This window comes from Myotis myotis, unplaced genomic scaffold (genome assembly GCF_014108235.1).
Source record: "Myotis myotis isolate mMyoMyo1 unplaced genomic scaffold, mMyoMyo1.p scaffold_m19_p_1, whole genome shotgun sequence".
In the NCBI taxonomy this organism is placed as follows: Eukaryota; Metazoa; Chordata; class Mammalia; order Chiroptera; family Vespertilionidae; genus Myotis; species Myotis myotis.
The window spans coordinates 44,602,513-44,616,757 of record NW_023416313.1 but is presented as its reverse complement, the minus strand read 5'-3'; positions in this window follow the sequence as shown (position 1 = coordinate 44,616,757).

Below are 14,245 nucleotides of genomic sequence, written 5' to 3'. Positions count from 1 at the left end.
TGTGCACATTGAAAGGAAATTAATTAGAAGAAATATTTTAATATCACTATTCACCCTTTCTCTATAATAGAAGTGTCAGAGATGAAAGAAAATTAGTAAAATGTATATGAAAATAATATATAAATAATATTGATTAGTAAATAAACAATAACAACATGATATAACAACAAAGACATGATATAAAAACAAAAACATAATACAAAAACAACAAAAACATGATGTAAAAACAACATTGATAAAAACTATGACTGATAAATTGATTAAAATTATTCTAATATCTCCCTGTATACCACATTAAGAATAAAAACACTTTCAGAGTGCTTGACTAATTTCCCTTGTGATGAAGTATTTACAATTTTAACTTTAATATCACATGGCCTTTGAACTAGAGAGAAAGCGACATATAACTGACCATGTCCAAAAATGGGTTAAGGAAGGAATATTCCTACTCTGTCTAGAGTTTGTACTTATGATTTATTAATAGTCATTGCAAATGCTGGCATCACAGGAAACTGTCTTTGAATTAATTTAAATGGGAGGCCAGTGTCAGAGGGGGACAGTGGTGCCAATAGTTGGTCTTCATTCATATTGTGTTGACAATGCCACTTCTTTTCAGCTTCAGAATGCCAACAAAAACAACCAAATTCACAATCAACAATGACAGATTGAAACACACCCGTGCAATTGGCACCAGCGAGAGCTTTATATGTATCGCACATGCGCAAGTCAGTTTATTTTTAGATTGCCAGTGCGCATCATATGTACCAGTCAGTTAGTTGAATAGATGTATGTTCTGTCACTTAGCCTTTTATATATATACTAGGGGCCCGGTGCATGAAATTCGTGCACTGGGTGTGGTGGGGGGGGAAGTGTCCCTCAGCCCAGCCTGCCCCCTCTCACATACTGGGAGCCCTCAGGCATTGACCCCCATCACCCTCCAATCGCAGGATCGGCCCCTTGCCCAGGCCTGACGCCTCTGACAGAGGCGTCAGGCCTGGGCAGGGGACCCTCATTTCCCCCCATCACTGGTTCTGCCCCCAGCCCAGGCCTGATGCCTCTGGCCCAGGTGTCAGGGCTGGGCAGGGGACCCCCAGACCCCTCTGATTGCTGGCTCTGCCCCTTGCCCAGGCCTGATGCCTCTGCCAGAGGCATAGACCCCCATCACCCTCCGATCGCCTGATCGGCCCCTTGCCCAGGCCTGACGCCTCCACCAGAGGTGTCAGGCTTGGACAGGGGACCCCCATCTCCCCCCGATCACTGGCTCTGACCCCTGCCCAGGCCTGAGGCCTCTGGCCCAGGAATCATGCCTGGACAGGGGACCCCCATCTCCCTCTGATTGCTTGCTCCACCCCCCACCCAAGCCTGATGCCTCTGACCCAGGCTTCAGGCCTGGGCAAGGGGACCATCATATCCCCCCAATCCCCAGCTCCGCCCCCCCAGCTCCCCGCGGTTGCAGGCTCCGCCCCTGCCCAGGCCTAACGCCTCTGGCCTGGGCGTCTGGCCCGGGCAGCGGGGACCCGCAGCTGCAGCGGCCCCGCGACCGTGGGCTCCGCTTTAGGCCCAGGCAAGGGACCCCTAGCTCCTGGGACTGCCAGCTTCGACCGTGCCCAGCTGCCATCGCTGGCTCCACCCCTACTTCCTGCTATCACTGGCCAGGGTGGCAAAGGCGCCTGATTCTCCGATCATAGGTGGGGGGCAGGGCAAAGGCGGCCCTGGGGTTTCCGATCACTGTCAGTGGCAGGGGGCTTCTTCCTGCTTTCCCTTTCGCCTCCCTGCATTGTGCCTACATATGCAAATTAACCGCCATCTTGTTGGCAGTTAACTGCCCATCTTAGTTGGCAGTTAGTTTGCATATAGCCCTGATTAGCCAATGAAAACGGTAGCGCCGTACTCCAATTACCATTTTTCTCTTTTATTAGTGTAGATAGATTTGATGTTATAATGATTCAAAGAAAGGACTTTGTAACCTACAAGCATGATAAAAATGTTTATGAGTTTTAATCATTATGAGTTTTTTGAAGTTAGGGACAGTACTTGATTGCTTTTGATATCCTTTACCCATACATCAAGCTTAATACCCTACTGTAAATAAAGTACAGATTTACTTGAGTAATTGAGACTCAATTACTCATACTTTTTAAAAAAATTAAATCAACCTCTGGCTCTATTAATACAATCAGTGCAACTGTAGAGCATAAGCTGCCAAATAGACTTTCATTCAAGGTATTTCAGGGCCGGTTGATTTTGGTTACTTCCATTCCCCATACTTTTCCTAGAATGTTTAATCATCAAGAAGTGTATATTAAAATTTGTTAAATTTTATTTTTCATAATTACTGGTAGTGCACATCTAGATCTTTAGTCTAACACTCTTCGCCTGAGCTACTTCAGCGAGGCCTTGTCAATGCACATTTAGAAAATAGAAAACCATGCTATTCTTTGTTATGTCAACAAAAGAGGACAAGTAAAGAATTGATGAGAGAATACTGTGTGTTACTTCAATTATATTTATTTTTCTTTTATTAACAGGATTATTGATTCTTCAAAGAAGTGGCTCACAATCAGTTTTAGTGACCTGCAATAAATCACAGGCATACAGTTATTAATCCTAATGGATCATTTGCTTGTGAAATTACAGTTTCTTTAAAAAAAAAATCTTTATTGTTTTGAGTATTAAAGATGACCCCCCATCCCCGCATCCCCCCCTCCCCCCATTGCCCTCCTCTACTGGTTCCCAACCCACCCCAGGCCTTCACCACCCAATTGTCTGTGTCCATGTGTACTGCATATATGCATGTAAGATCTTTGGTTAATCTCTTCCTGCCTCCCCTCCCCCCTTCCCTCTGAGATTCTTCCATCTGTTCCATGTTTCCATACCTCTGATTCTATTTTATTCACAAGTTTATTTTGTTCATTAGATTTCTCATTTGTTTATTTTGATTTATAGATTCAATTGTTGATATGTATTTATTGCCATTTTAATGTTTATACATTTTATCTTTCATTCCCCCCCCCCTTCTTCTTCTCCTTAAAGAATACCCTTCAACATTTCATGTAATACTGGTTTGTGAACTTGAAAGGTTTTTGCTTTTTAATTACAAATATTGTCTCAAAAGTACATCTAATTCAAGAACTGGAAAACTTTCTTCTCAGGTACACTGAGTAAATGCAAGAAAGAGGACAGAAGTCCTTTAGAGGACAAAATTAGCTGAATTTTGTTTTTCTAAAAACTGGGAAACAAAAATAATCTTCTGGGTCCTAATATAATCTTTAATATAGTCTACTTCCCCTCAATTTATCTGGTAATTGACAGACCATTAACTTTGTTTTTGATATAATAAGATAACAGGGGTCTCTATTATAACAAACACTCAGCCTTCAGAATTTTTATAATAATGTGACTAAGTTTGGAGTTTTAAAATTAATTAGAAAAATACATAATTTTTTAAGGAGTAGTCAGAAGATTCTAGGAACTTACCAAACTTTGGTTACTTATTAAGATCTGAACTTTGGTTAAAGTTTTGCCTTCTTTAGCCTTCTGATTCAGCCCCAACATACACAGATGTTGATTATAGTAGAAAAATGTTAAAAACATTTTACAAAAATATTTTAATAAGAAATTGTTTCTATTACACCACAGAAAATGAGGGATTTAAACTGCCATGTTGATTGGATCATGGAAGGACACATGTATGTACCTCTGAGTAGACACCCTAACAATCTCTATCAGAGAAAAAAAAATCGAAACAAATGGTAACTTAGTGGTGTGGCTAAGCTTAAAAATTGTAATTTTAGCCCTAGCCAGTTTGGCTCAGTGAATAGAGCGTCGGCCTATGGACCAAAGAGTCCAGGGTTCCACTCTGGTCAAAGCCATGTATCTTGGTTGCAGGCTCCTCCCTGGCCTGGGCCCTAGTCGGGGTTTGTGAAGAAGGCAACCAATGTGTTTCTCTCACATTGATGTTTCTCTCTGTCTTTCCCTTTCTCTTCCATTCTCCCTAAAAGTCAGTAGAAAATTTATCTTGGGTGAATTTGTAATTTTATTTTTCATGGAATGATGCATTCCAATCTACAGACAACAAACTTAAAAAAATACATGCTTTGTACTTTGTATACTTACCACTTATTTCATCTTAAATTGCACTGGGACATTTTTTTGTTTACTGTCCACTAATAGGTGTAGGGTTAGGCAGAGGTATTGGAATAGGGAAGTAGTAATATCTAAACCATGGGTATCCTTGGTATAGGAATGGTGGATATCGGCCAAATGGATATCGGTAAGGAGGCACATAATACAGTGCGGGTGATTCGTTGCTCCCGCTCACCTGGTGAACAAAAGAAATTAAAAAGGCTTGTTTTACTCTTTAAAAGGAGAGATAAAATAGTCTTTTAACATTTGGATCTTAGGCTTTAGAAGCTCTAAAATCATTTACCTTTTCTATATGTAATATGAACAAGGATTTGATTAATTTGCATCATTTTGAATAATTTCAGGAAATTACTTAGTGGTAACTTGTGTTCTTGTATCTTTATATTTATAGCCAAATTTTTCTGATAATTGCTTCTATAATTATAAGGTCAAGAGAGAGGGGGTGGGTAAGAGGGCATCAAATTTCTCCCTTTGCCTTTATGCAAGGTCTTTACCCAAATCATGCATTAAACACACTCTCCTCTTTATCTCTTCTTTCTCCCTTTTCCCCATGTCCATCTTCTATCCAGATCTTTATCAAGTTCTGTATCCTTAACACTGTGTAGTTTTAGCCTAAACACCATGCTTCTTTTCAGATAACAATATTTTTATTAGTATAAACAAATTCCTAAATAAAACTCCCCCTTTTCAAATTTTCTTTCCTCTTTAAATTTTTTTTGATTAATTGTTTAGCCCCAAATAGTCTTTTTTGTGAATTTAACACTGATAATAGTAAGAATTATTATTATTATTATTATTATTATTATTATTATCTTTCCCTGTAATGGACTTGGTAGAGTTAAAGCAGAGTAGGGGCATGAGCAATTATGAGCCTTCATTAGGTTTGATAAGTTTAGAAAAAGATATAACAATTCGCTACACAGTGGTTCATGTTTCAATATGGATCCCACTGTTACATGCGATGCTCAGGTAATTCCAGTCTTATAAGCAGAGATCAAATCCCTGAAGTCTACATTGTTGAGTGTCAATACCTAAGCTCTTTAAGAATTTCTCTAGAGTTTGAGAAGTTTGAATGAGGGAGTATCTTTAACCATAGTTACAGATATTTCTCATGGAAATCTTACATGTTTAAAAGAGAAAATATAACTTACACTTCGTGGTTCTCTTTCCGGATCTTGGGAGACCTGAAGTTCAAACAATGAAATTAATTCAACTCATGCGGATGAAGCACATGAACTTAAATATCTATATCTATATCTTATCTATCTATCTATCTATCTATCTATCTATCTATCTATCATCTATCTATCTATGAAAGAAATGGACTACCCATTACCTAACTCTGAGTATTTGTTTTTCAAAAAGCTAGGATTTACATATCCAGAAAATATTGTAGAAACTATTTTCCTGAAAAAATATTCATATGTATTTTAAATGATTCAAATTCACCACTGTAGCAAGGCTATGTGGACTTGAGCTATGCAGTGAACAATACATGACTTATAATATTTTCTAGACTATAATGTTTATGTTAAAAAAATAAAAAAGAAGTAAACAGATTATAGCAAAAAAGCATAGATGTCAGGCATGTTTATAAAGTAGCATACTGTGTGGAGGGGAAAAAAATCTTAGGATTCCTGATTAGAACAAAAAATTAGTAAATTGGTAAATATTTTGGAGTGTAGAATGGATACTTACAGGGAAACCAAGAGAGACTGCCAAGATGGCTGTGATCAGAAGAAGAACTTTCATCTTATGCAGAAATAGCCTAAAAGTCAGCAAAAAGAACAAATGTTTGCATAAAATCAAACAATCCAGCTATAGTGTATATTGCATTATTAATAGCTCTTTGATGCTAGTCAAGACACTTTATAATCTTGGGGCCTCAAACTATTTGTTAATGAAGAACATTGTTTTCCAGGTAAAATCAAAGGTACTTTATAATTTTATAACTATACTAGTAGCCCGGTGCATGAAATTTGTGCACTGGGGTGGGGTGGGGGGACCCTCAGGGAATGTCCAGCTACCTATTTGTGCCCACACTTTTAACAGATAACAGCTCCATTGTTGTTTCTTTCTTATGCTTAAAACCATTGGAATTAGTAGGTATTCAAAGTGTGTATACATTTTGGGGGGACACCTTGTATATCTCTAGTCAGTGGTGAAAGAAACCAACAGCAGATTTGGAACCCCCAGACAGGGAACCTTGCTCACTCCCCACATGTCTCCCTACTTCACTTTCCACCTTCATGGGCAGCAGGAGAATCAACGTTTTCTCTCATTAATTTGGAAAAGCACGTCCTGTCACCCGCTGCCTGGCAGGAGTGCGCTAGGCCCCAAGCAAGTGAGGCTCAGTTAGGACTGCCTTCGCTCATGGGTGCTGGCACCCAAAGTGCACATTCCTCCTCTACAGTCGCCTTGACTATCCCACTGTTTCACTGAGAGGACGGAATTCTTCTCCACCTCTGTGTTCTTGATCTTGAACGCTGACCGAAGGCACCTCAGCGAGGGCCGCCCGTGCCCAGCAGGTGTGTCTGTCTGCATCTGCTCCCGCCTCAGCACCTGCATTAACCCCCTAGAGGTGATCTTGTAGCTGCACTGGCCTCCGTGGAACAGGGCATCACCACTCCGCCCCCTCACTGTCATCTCACAGGCGCCCACGCTCAGCACCCAGAACACCCAGACACTCTCCAAAGGATGTGAGCGCATCAGAGGGGATGTGTGCACATCCTGTGGAGGTGTTAGGCATGCTGGGTTGATGGAAGTGCGGTGGAGAGGCGGGGGGAACTTGTGCAGGCCTTGGTTTGCAACTGCTGCAGGCGCGGGAGGTTGACAGTGCGCTGGGGGATGTTCACACGCCAGGGGGGAATGTGCACACTGGAGGCCTACTGGGCCAGGAGGCGGATCTTGCGCAGCCACTCCTGGGTGCTGATGGCCTGCAGGCGCTACTTCAGCTCAGCCTGCAGGCTCCGCTTGGTGCGGTCACAGCTGTCACCACCGCCATGTGGGGAGTGCAGGCCGCCCTCCGCCAGCCTGCCTCCCCTGTCCAGAGGCTCTCTGTGCTGCTCACCTGTCCACAGTGACTGGGGCTGGGTGGAAGCCAGGTGTCCTGCCCTGCCCAACCCCGGCCGATCTGCCCCTGTGCGAGCTGCCGCCCCGCCGGGAAGTGTCACAGATCCGGGTCCTGGGACTGCGGACAGCCTCAAGCATTGCCCCCCGCCCGCCAGGGTCACAGATCCGTGTCTTGGTCCCACGGACAGCCTCAAGCACTGCCCCCCGCCCGGCAGGGTCACAGATCCGTGTCTTGGTCCCGTGGACAGCCTCAAGCGCTGCCCCCCCTGTCCGCCAGGTCATGGATCCGGGTCCCAGACCGCGGAGAGCCTCAAGCGCTGCCTCCCACCCAGCAGGGTCACAGATCCGCGTCCCAGACTGCAGACAGCCTTGCCCGCTGCCACCCGCCTTCAGTATGCAAATTAGCTGCCATCTTGTAGTTTCGGGGTGGGGGTCACCACTGGGGTGCCTAGCCAGCCTGGATGAGGGGATGATGGCTGTTTGCAGCTGGTCACACCCCTTTCAGGGTCCCCACTGGGGTGCCTGCCCAGTCTGGGTGAGGGGCTGAGGGCCGTTTTCAGGCTGGTGGGCAACTGAAGCTCCCAACTTCTCCTTTTTATTTTTTATTCTGGGATTTATTTACCTTCTATGGCTGTCACTGGAGCTGAGAGCCGGCTTTAGCTCTGAGGCCCGGCTGCAGCTCTGAGACCTCGGCTGCTGAAAGCAGGGATCTGGGTTTGTTCTATAATTGTAACACTGTTGTGATCCTGCTGGCTGAAGCCCGGCTGGCTGAAAGCAGGTTTCTGGAGTTTGTTTAGGTTCTATAATTGCAACATAGTTGCTTAGAGTTGCAGCTCAGAGGCCGGCAGCGGCAGGTGGGGAACCTTGGCTTCCTCCTTCACTGGAGCAAGCAAGCCTCCTATTCGCTTCAGCTGCCTGGCTGCCGGCCGCCATCTTGGTTGGCAGTTAATTTGCATATCACCCTGATTAGCCAATGGGAAGCATGTCGGAGCTATGGTTAATTACCATGTTTGTCTATTATTAGGTAGGATTACATCAAATATTTTAAAAACAAACATTCACATATTATTGAAGGATAATATTTCATCTGAACACAGCAATAAAAGTAGTTTCTGGAATGAAATATTACCTCAGTTTATAAAAAGAATGTCAGTGTGGGGGTAAGCAGTTATTTTTGAGACCTCAGGAAGTTTAAACAACATTCCATATAATAATGACCAAAAAATTAATTTAGGTGACAGAATTATTTGCATCAGTTTCTAGACAACCCAAAATACTCCATGGTGTTTAAAGGGGCTAATTATTGACATTTGGCAAAGGGCATTTCCAAAGCATTTGTTTTATTCTAATTTTCATTGTAAACTCTTTATCTTATGATACTGTGTTATAATTAATATATTAGTTATGGTTGCTAAGAATATTTGAGAAAACTGAGTTCAATTAAATATTTAGTCAATCATATATTTAATAGAGATTTGGACAATAAAACATAGAATCGTCAGCATTTAAAAAATGTTGTCACTAATACAGTAAACATATATCTATTACTTGACTTCAAACATGAGTGGGTAATTTCCCCTAATTGATGCTATCACTAGTCATTGACCCCCTTCTTTTAATTTACCATTTTATTTATTTATTTTTATTTTTTAAATTTATCTTTATTGTTGCAAGGATTACAGATATCCCCCTTTTCCCCTATTAACCCCCCACACTCCACTCCTGCCCCCTTCCACCTTACTCCCCAAGCCTTCACCACACTATTGTCTGTGTCCATGAAAAAGAAAAGGAGAGTGAGAGTGAGAGCGAGGGAGAGAGAGAGAGAGAGAGAGAGAGAGAGAGAGAGAGAGAGAGAGAGGCATCAATCAGCTGTGTTTTTAACCTGACACCTTTTGGTGTATGGGATGACACTCCAAACAATTGAGTCACACTGGCCAGGGCCTTAATCCACTTCTTTGTCATGGTGCAGATACAGTAGAACTAGAGAACATATTAGGGGTGGGGAGGCAATCAAGTTGGAAAGAGGGGTTGACTGGGGCACTTTTCTTCAGGTTGCCCTCATATGTATTCATTTATTTGCTCATGAAGTATTTCTTGAGCACCAAGTAAGTGTCAGACACTGTTCTAATGTCAGGCATATATAGATGTGAGAAAGTTTCTGCTTTCAGGGACCTTAGTAAGCACACTATCATAGGTCTATACATTACAAAGTTTTCTAAAGATTATTTAAAGTTTTGCATTAAGGAATATGTCAATTATCTAAGTCACTATTATTATTTTGGGGTGGCTTTGAGGTGCTTAATTGAGATTCTCAGGGGATTTTATCACCTCTTAATGCTTCCTACATATTTATGAGACTGAAGAATAAAATGTAACAGAAAAATATGTACTCGAGATCTAATCATACTGTCTTTAAGTGATGGTCATATTATTTTCATTGTTTATCATATAGATCATAACTCAAATTGGGATTTAAAAAAAACACAGATTATGTTATGATGGTGACAAAATGATCAAGTTCAGAATTCTATAGGAAGACTGGCAGTAAAGGCAATTAACAGTAAAAATGTTATATGTATACACACACACACACACACACACACACACACACACACACACACACATATACTCCTCACAGACATACATATATTCACACATAGTTTAACTATGTGCAAAGCATTGTGTTAGGTGCTATCAGGGATCTAATGATCAAGCATGATTTCTGCCATCTGGCAGACAGTAAGGAAAGACAGATACAGATATTTTTATAATGTAAGGTAATGTGTCACAAACACTATACGTAGAAATCACAAAAATTGAGAGCAGATAGAAGATAAAAGAGAAAAAAATTCAGGAGAAAATTTTAGAGAAGATAGTTTTCAAGCTGAGCATTTATAACAGTAAGATATTCAAGGTTTCAAGAGTTATTCAAAACCACATTAAGCAAAGCATTAATAAGCCACATCCCAGACTTCTAGATTGTATCTTGTAGTCAGGACATAGCATAATTACCAACTACTTCTCAAGCTGCAGCACCCAGAGGAGTATATGGATGTATGTCTCTGAAAACATTAGAAGTATCTTCCTGGAGCATCAATTTTATACAAGAATTTATAAGAAAACCCTCAAGTAATTTTATGTTAAAATCAGCATGATAGGTCCACAAACTGGAATGTAAATACAGAACATTTTAAAGGTAAAACAGGAGGCTACAAATAAAGCGGCGGTTGTGCATATTTTAGAGAATATCTGGTATTGCATGTTTCCTGGTATTGCATTGAGACCCATGCAATTCAAAATGATGAGCCTCACTCTGTAACCATCTCAGTTGTGCCACCCAGCCAGCCCTCCATCCCCAAAAAGATTTATTTGTGGTCATTCTGAAATACTCACTTACTATGGCTGGGTGAAGATTTTAAGAAAAAGTTTTACTTTAAATGGTTGTCTAATTACTTAGATTACAAATTCCCAAGTAACCATTACATGACAGTATCAATAATTTTACCTGTGGCAGTTTACAGGATATGTGTGTATCTATAATTTTTCTATATAAATTATATATCTTAGTTTACAATGGTATGTAAAACTTTTCTTACCTCAGACTCTCCGGTCAGTTTCTTCTCGATAATGCCACTGTAGGAAATGGAAAATGACTGCCCCTGAGATATCATAGCTGTTTTATACACTCGGAAGTAAGTGGAATGAAGTCTGTGGCTTGAAGGCCTCTCCCTGGGATCAGTTAGGACTCTGTTGAGTAATCAACCATCACAATGTGTTGAAATTGGGGAATAACCAACATTTACAGTTTCATTGAAACTTTGGTTGAGTGACTACCAATTATATCTATTTGTGGTTTTTTGGAAATTGAGTGTATCCCGTATATTGAAAACATCACTTCACATAATGTTGCCTCTGCTCTTAAATTTTTTCTTTAATTTTCCTAATTAAAAATTTATTTTCTAAGTATCCTATTGGGAATGATTATAATCTACTAGAGGCCTGGTGCACGAAATTCATGCACCGGGAGGAGGGGTTTCCCTCAGCCTGGCCTGCACCCTCAATCTGGGACCTCTCAGACATCCCGCTCACAATCCAGGACCACTGGCTCTTAACCACTCACCTGCCTGCCTGCCTAATGCCCCCAACTGCCCTCCCCTGCCAGCCTGGTCGCCCAAAATGGCCCTCCCCTGCAGGCCTTGTCACTCCCAATTGCCCTCCCCTGCCAGCCTGATCACCCCTAACCCCCTGCCAGCCTGATCTCACCCCTAACTGCCTCTGCATCGGCCCCCACCACCATAGCTTTGTCCAGAAGGAAGTCAGACGTCCGGAAAATGGCCAGTTGACCCAGTCTAATTAGCATATTATCATTTTATTAGTATAAATAGATTATATAGGATAGATTTCTTCTGCTTATCTGAAGTTGTTTTGTTACATGGTATTGGTATTTCTTGGCATTTTATAGTGGCAACTGCTACCACCTGGAAGCTTGTTTTTCTTTTTCTTGGCTTCTTAAAATCACTCTTGTCTTTCAACTTTCCTGATAGCTATCTTAAGTCTTTGATGATTCTTTCTTCTCAATTCATTGAACATACCCTCTTATCTTTTTAGTGTATACTTGGTCTGAATAATAATGTCTGCTTCTGACTTCCTAACCTGTCTTCAGCTGGAAGTCTTTATTCAACTGCATATTCCATTTAGATGTCTGATGGGTATAATTGAAAATTGAGCTTATTATTTTTCACTCAAAATCTGCTCCTGGCTTTTATTTAATCCTACAGCAGATGGTCACCAATTGCTTTTTCACCCACGTCAGAAATCTGAAGCTCACCCTGTACTTTCCTTGTCCCATCCCTTTGGCATCTAATGGTAATTAACTTTTCCCTTCCTGCATATTCCTGGAATCAGTCTCTTCCATCCTATTTGCTATTTCCTTCATTTAGTTCCTCATTCTTTTCTGTACTATATGAATAGCCTCTTAAATAGATTCACTGTCTCCAATATTCTCCCTCTCCAATTCATCTTCCTCATATTCTGAAGATTTCCAAGTCTTTTAAAGTGCAGTTCACAGTTTAGAAATACATTACATGTCATAACTGAGTGTACACAACTGAAACAGGGTTTAAAAAATAATAGTTTCATATATTAAACTTTTAAGCTATGTAATATTTTTTCAGCTTTATTGAGATTTATTTGACATATAACATTGAATAAGTCTAAGTGTACAATGCAATATATATATATATATATTGCATTGTGGTGGTACAGTGCATTTTATATATATATATAAAATATATATATAATATATATATTATATATATAGTGTGTGTGTGTGTGTGTGTGTGTGTGTGAAATGCTCAGCACAATAAGGTTGGTTAGCACATCCACTTAAGAATTAACTCACCAATTTTCAAGTATACAATACCATATTATTATCTGTAGTCACAGTGCTCTACATTAGGTCCATAGAACTTACTCATTTTATAATGGAAGTTTGTACCCTTTGACCACCATCACCCATAGCCTCTGCAACCATCAATCTACTCTGCATGCCTATGAGTTTGGTTTTCCTTAGAGTTCACATAAAAGAAAAATCAGACAGTATTTGTCTTTTGAATGAGAACTTTTGGCTTTCCTATTCTTTAGTTTCTATTTGTGTTTTCCCACAGGTGGTCCTGATAAACTAGCAGGTTGCATAAAGCTGTGGTTATCCTGTTACTGAAAGTCTACCTATTAGGAGGAAGCAGAAATAATGAAGATGTCAGCTGTGGGTACCTCTAAGCCAGTGGTTCTCAACCTTGGCTGCACATTAGAATCACCTGGGAATCTTTTTAAAATCCTTTTTTAAATCTTTTTAAAATCTTGGAGGATGAGGCCCAGAAATCAGGATTTTAAAAAGATTCCCAGGTGATTCTAATGTGCAGCCAAGGTTGAGAACCACTGCTCTAAGCTAAATGAAAGGAAGAGCTGTAGCTCTGACAGATCTGTACTTATGTTTTTATATTTTCTTCTTTGTTAGCTGTAAGCAGGCAAGTCAGACTCTCAGTTTTCTTATCTTTAAAGTGAAGATAAAGATAATTATCTCTGGAATTGGGAATTAAGTGAAATGAAATGTTTAAAGGCACTTATCTTGGTGTCTGACAATAAATGATGGTTTTATCAGCATCCAAGTTGAATAAATCAGACCTCTTGCCACAAGTGCTCAAAGTTTCTCAGATAATTAGGTTCCTCAACGATATAAAGATATATGAAAGCACCTTACATAGTAATTGGAACCATGTAGGAGTTTGCTTAATATGTTAGTTAAATTTGAATATACATAGGGGAATTTTTACAACAAGCAGTATCAGGAAAGAGGAATCATTCTTTCTGGTTGGTGATTTAACTTCACCCTCCACACAGCCTACCACCACTGTCTCACAAGCTGCAATTCCGGCTGAATTCAGCTGTTGTTACTTTCCTGTGTTCATCTTAATTAACGTGGCTAGCAGCTCATAAACAGAAATCCCCTCTGCAAAGCCTCTGGAAGATGGTTGTCCTTCAGAGCACAAGGGTAAGCCAAGGAAGAGCAACCAGGACATGTGGCCCGGGAAGGGGTTGTGCGTGGCCTTCAGAAGCTGGACAGGCTAGCGCTGTGGTTGGCAAACTGCAGCTCGCGAGCCACATGCGGCTCTTTGGCCCCTTGAGTGTGGCTCTTCCTAAACCTTAGGAGTACCCTAATTAAGTTAATAACAATGCACCTACCTATATAATTTAATTTGAAAAAATTTGCCTCTCAAAAGAAATTTCAATCGTTGTACTGTTGATATTTGGCTCTGTTGACTAATGAGTTTGCCGACCACTGGCTAGCGTATGAAAGAGGGCTATATATGGGATTCCAAAGTAAAAATTAGTATATCAAGATATTAAAAATTAAGGAAAAACTTGTTAAAAGTTAAAACACATATCTCTGCAGATGTTCAATAGGAGGTTGAATGACCACAGGCTAAGGTATAGCTGAGGGAACTTTTGTATGGCCAATGGATTTTGT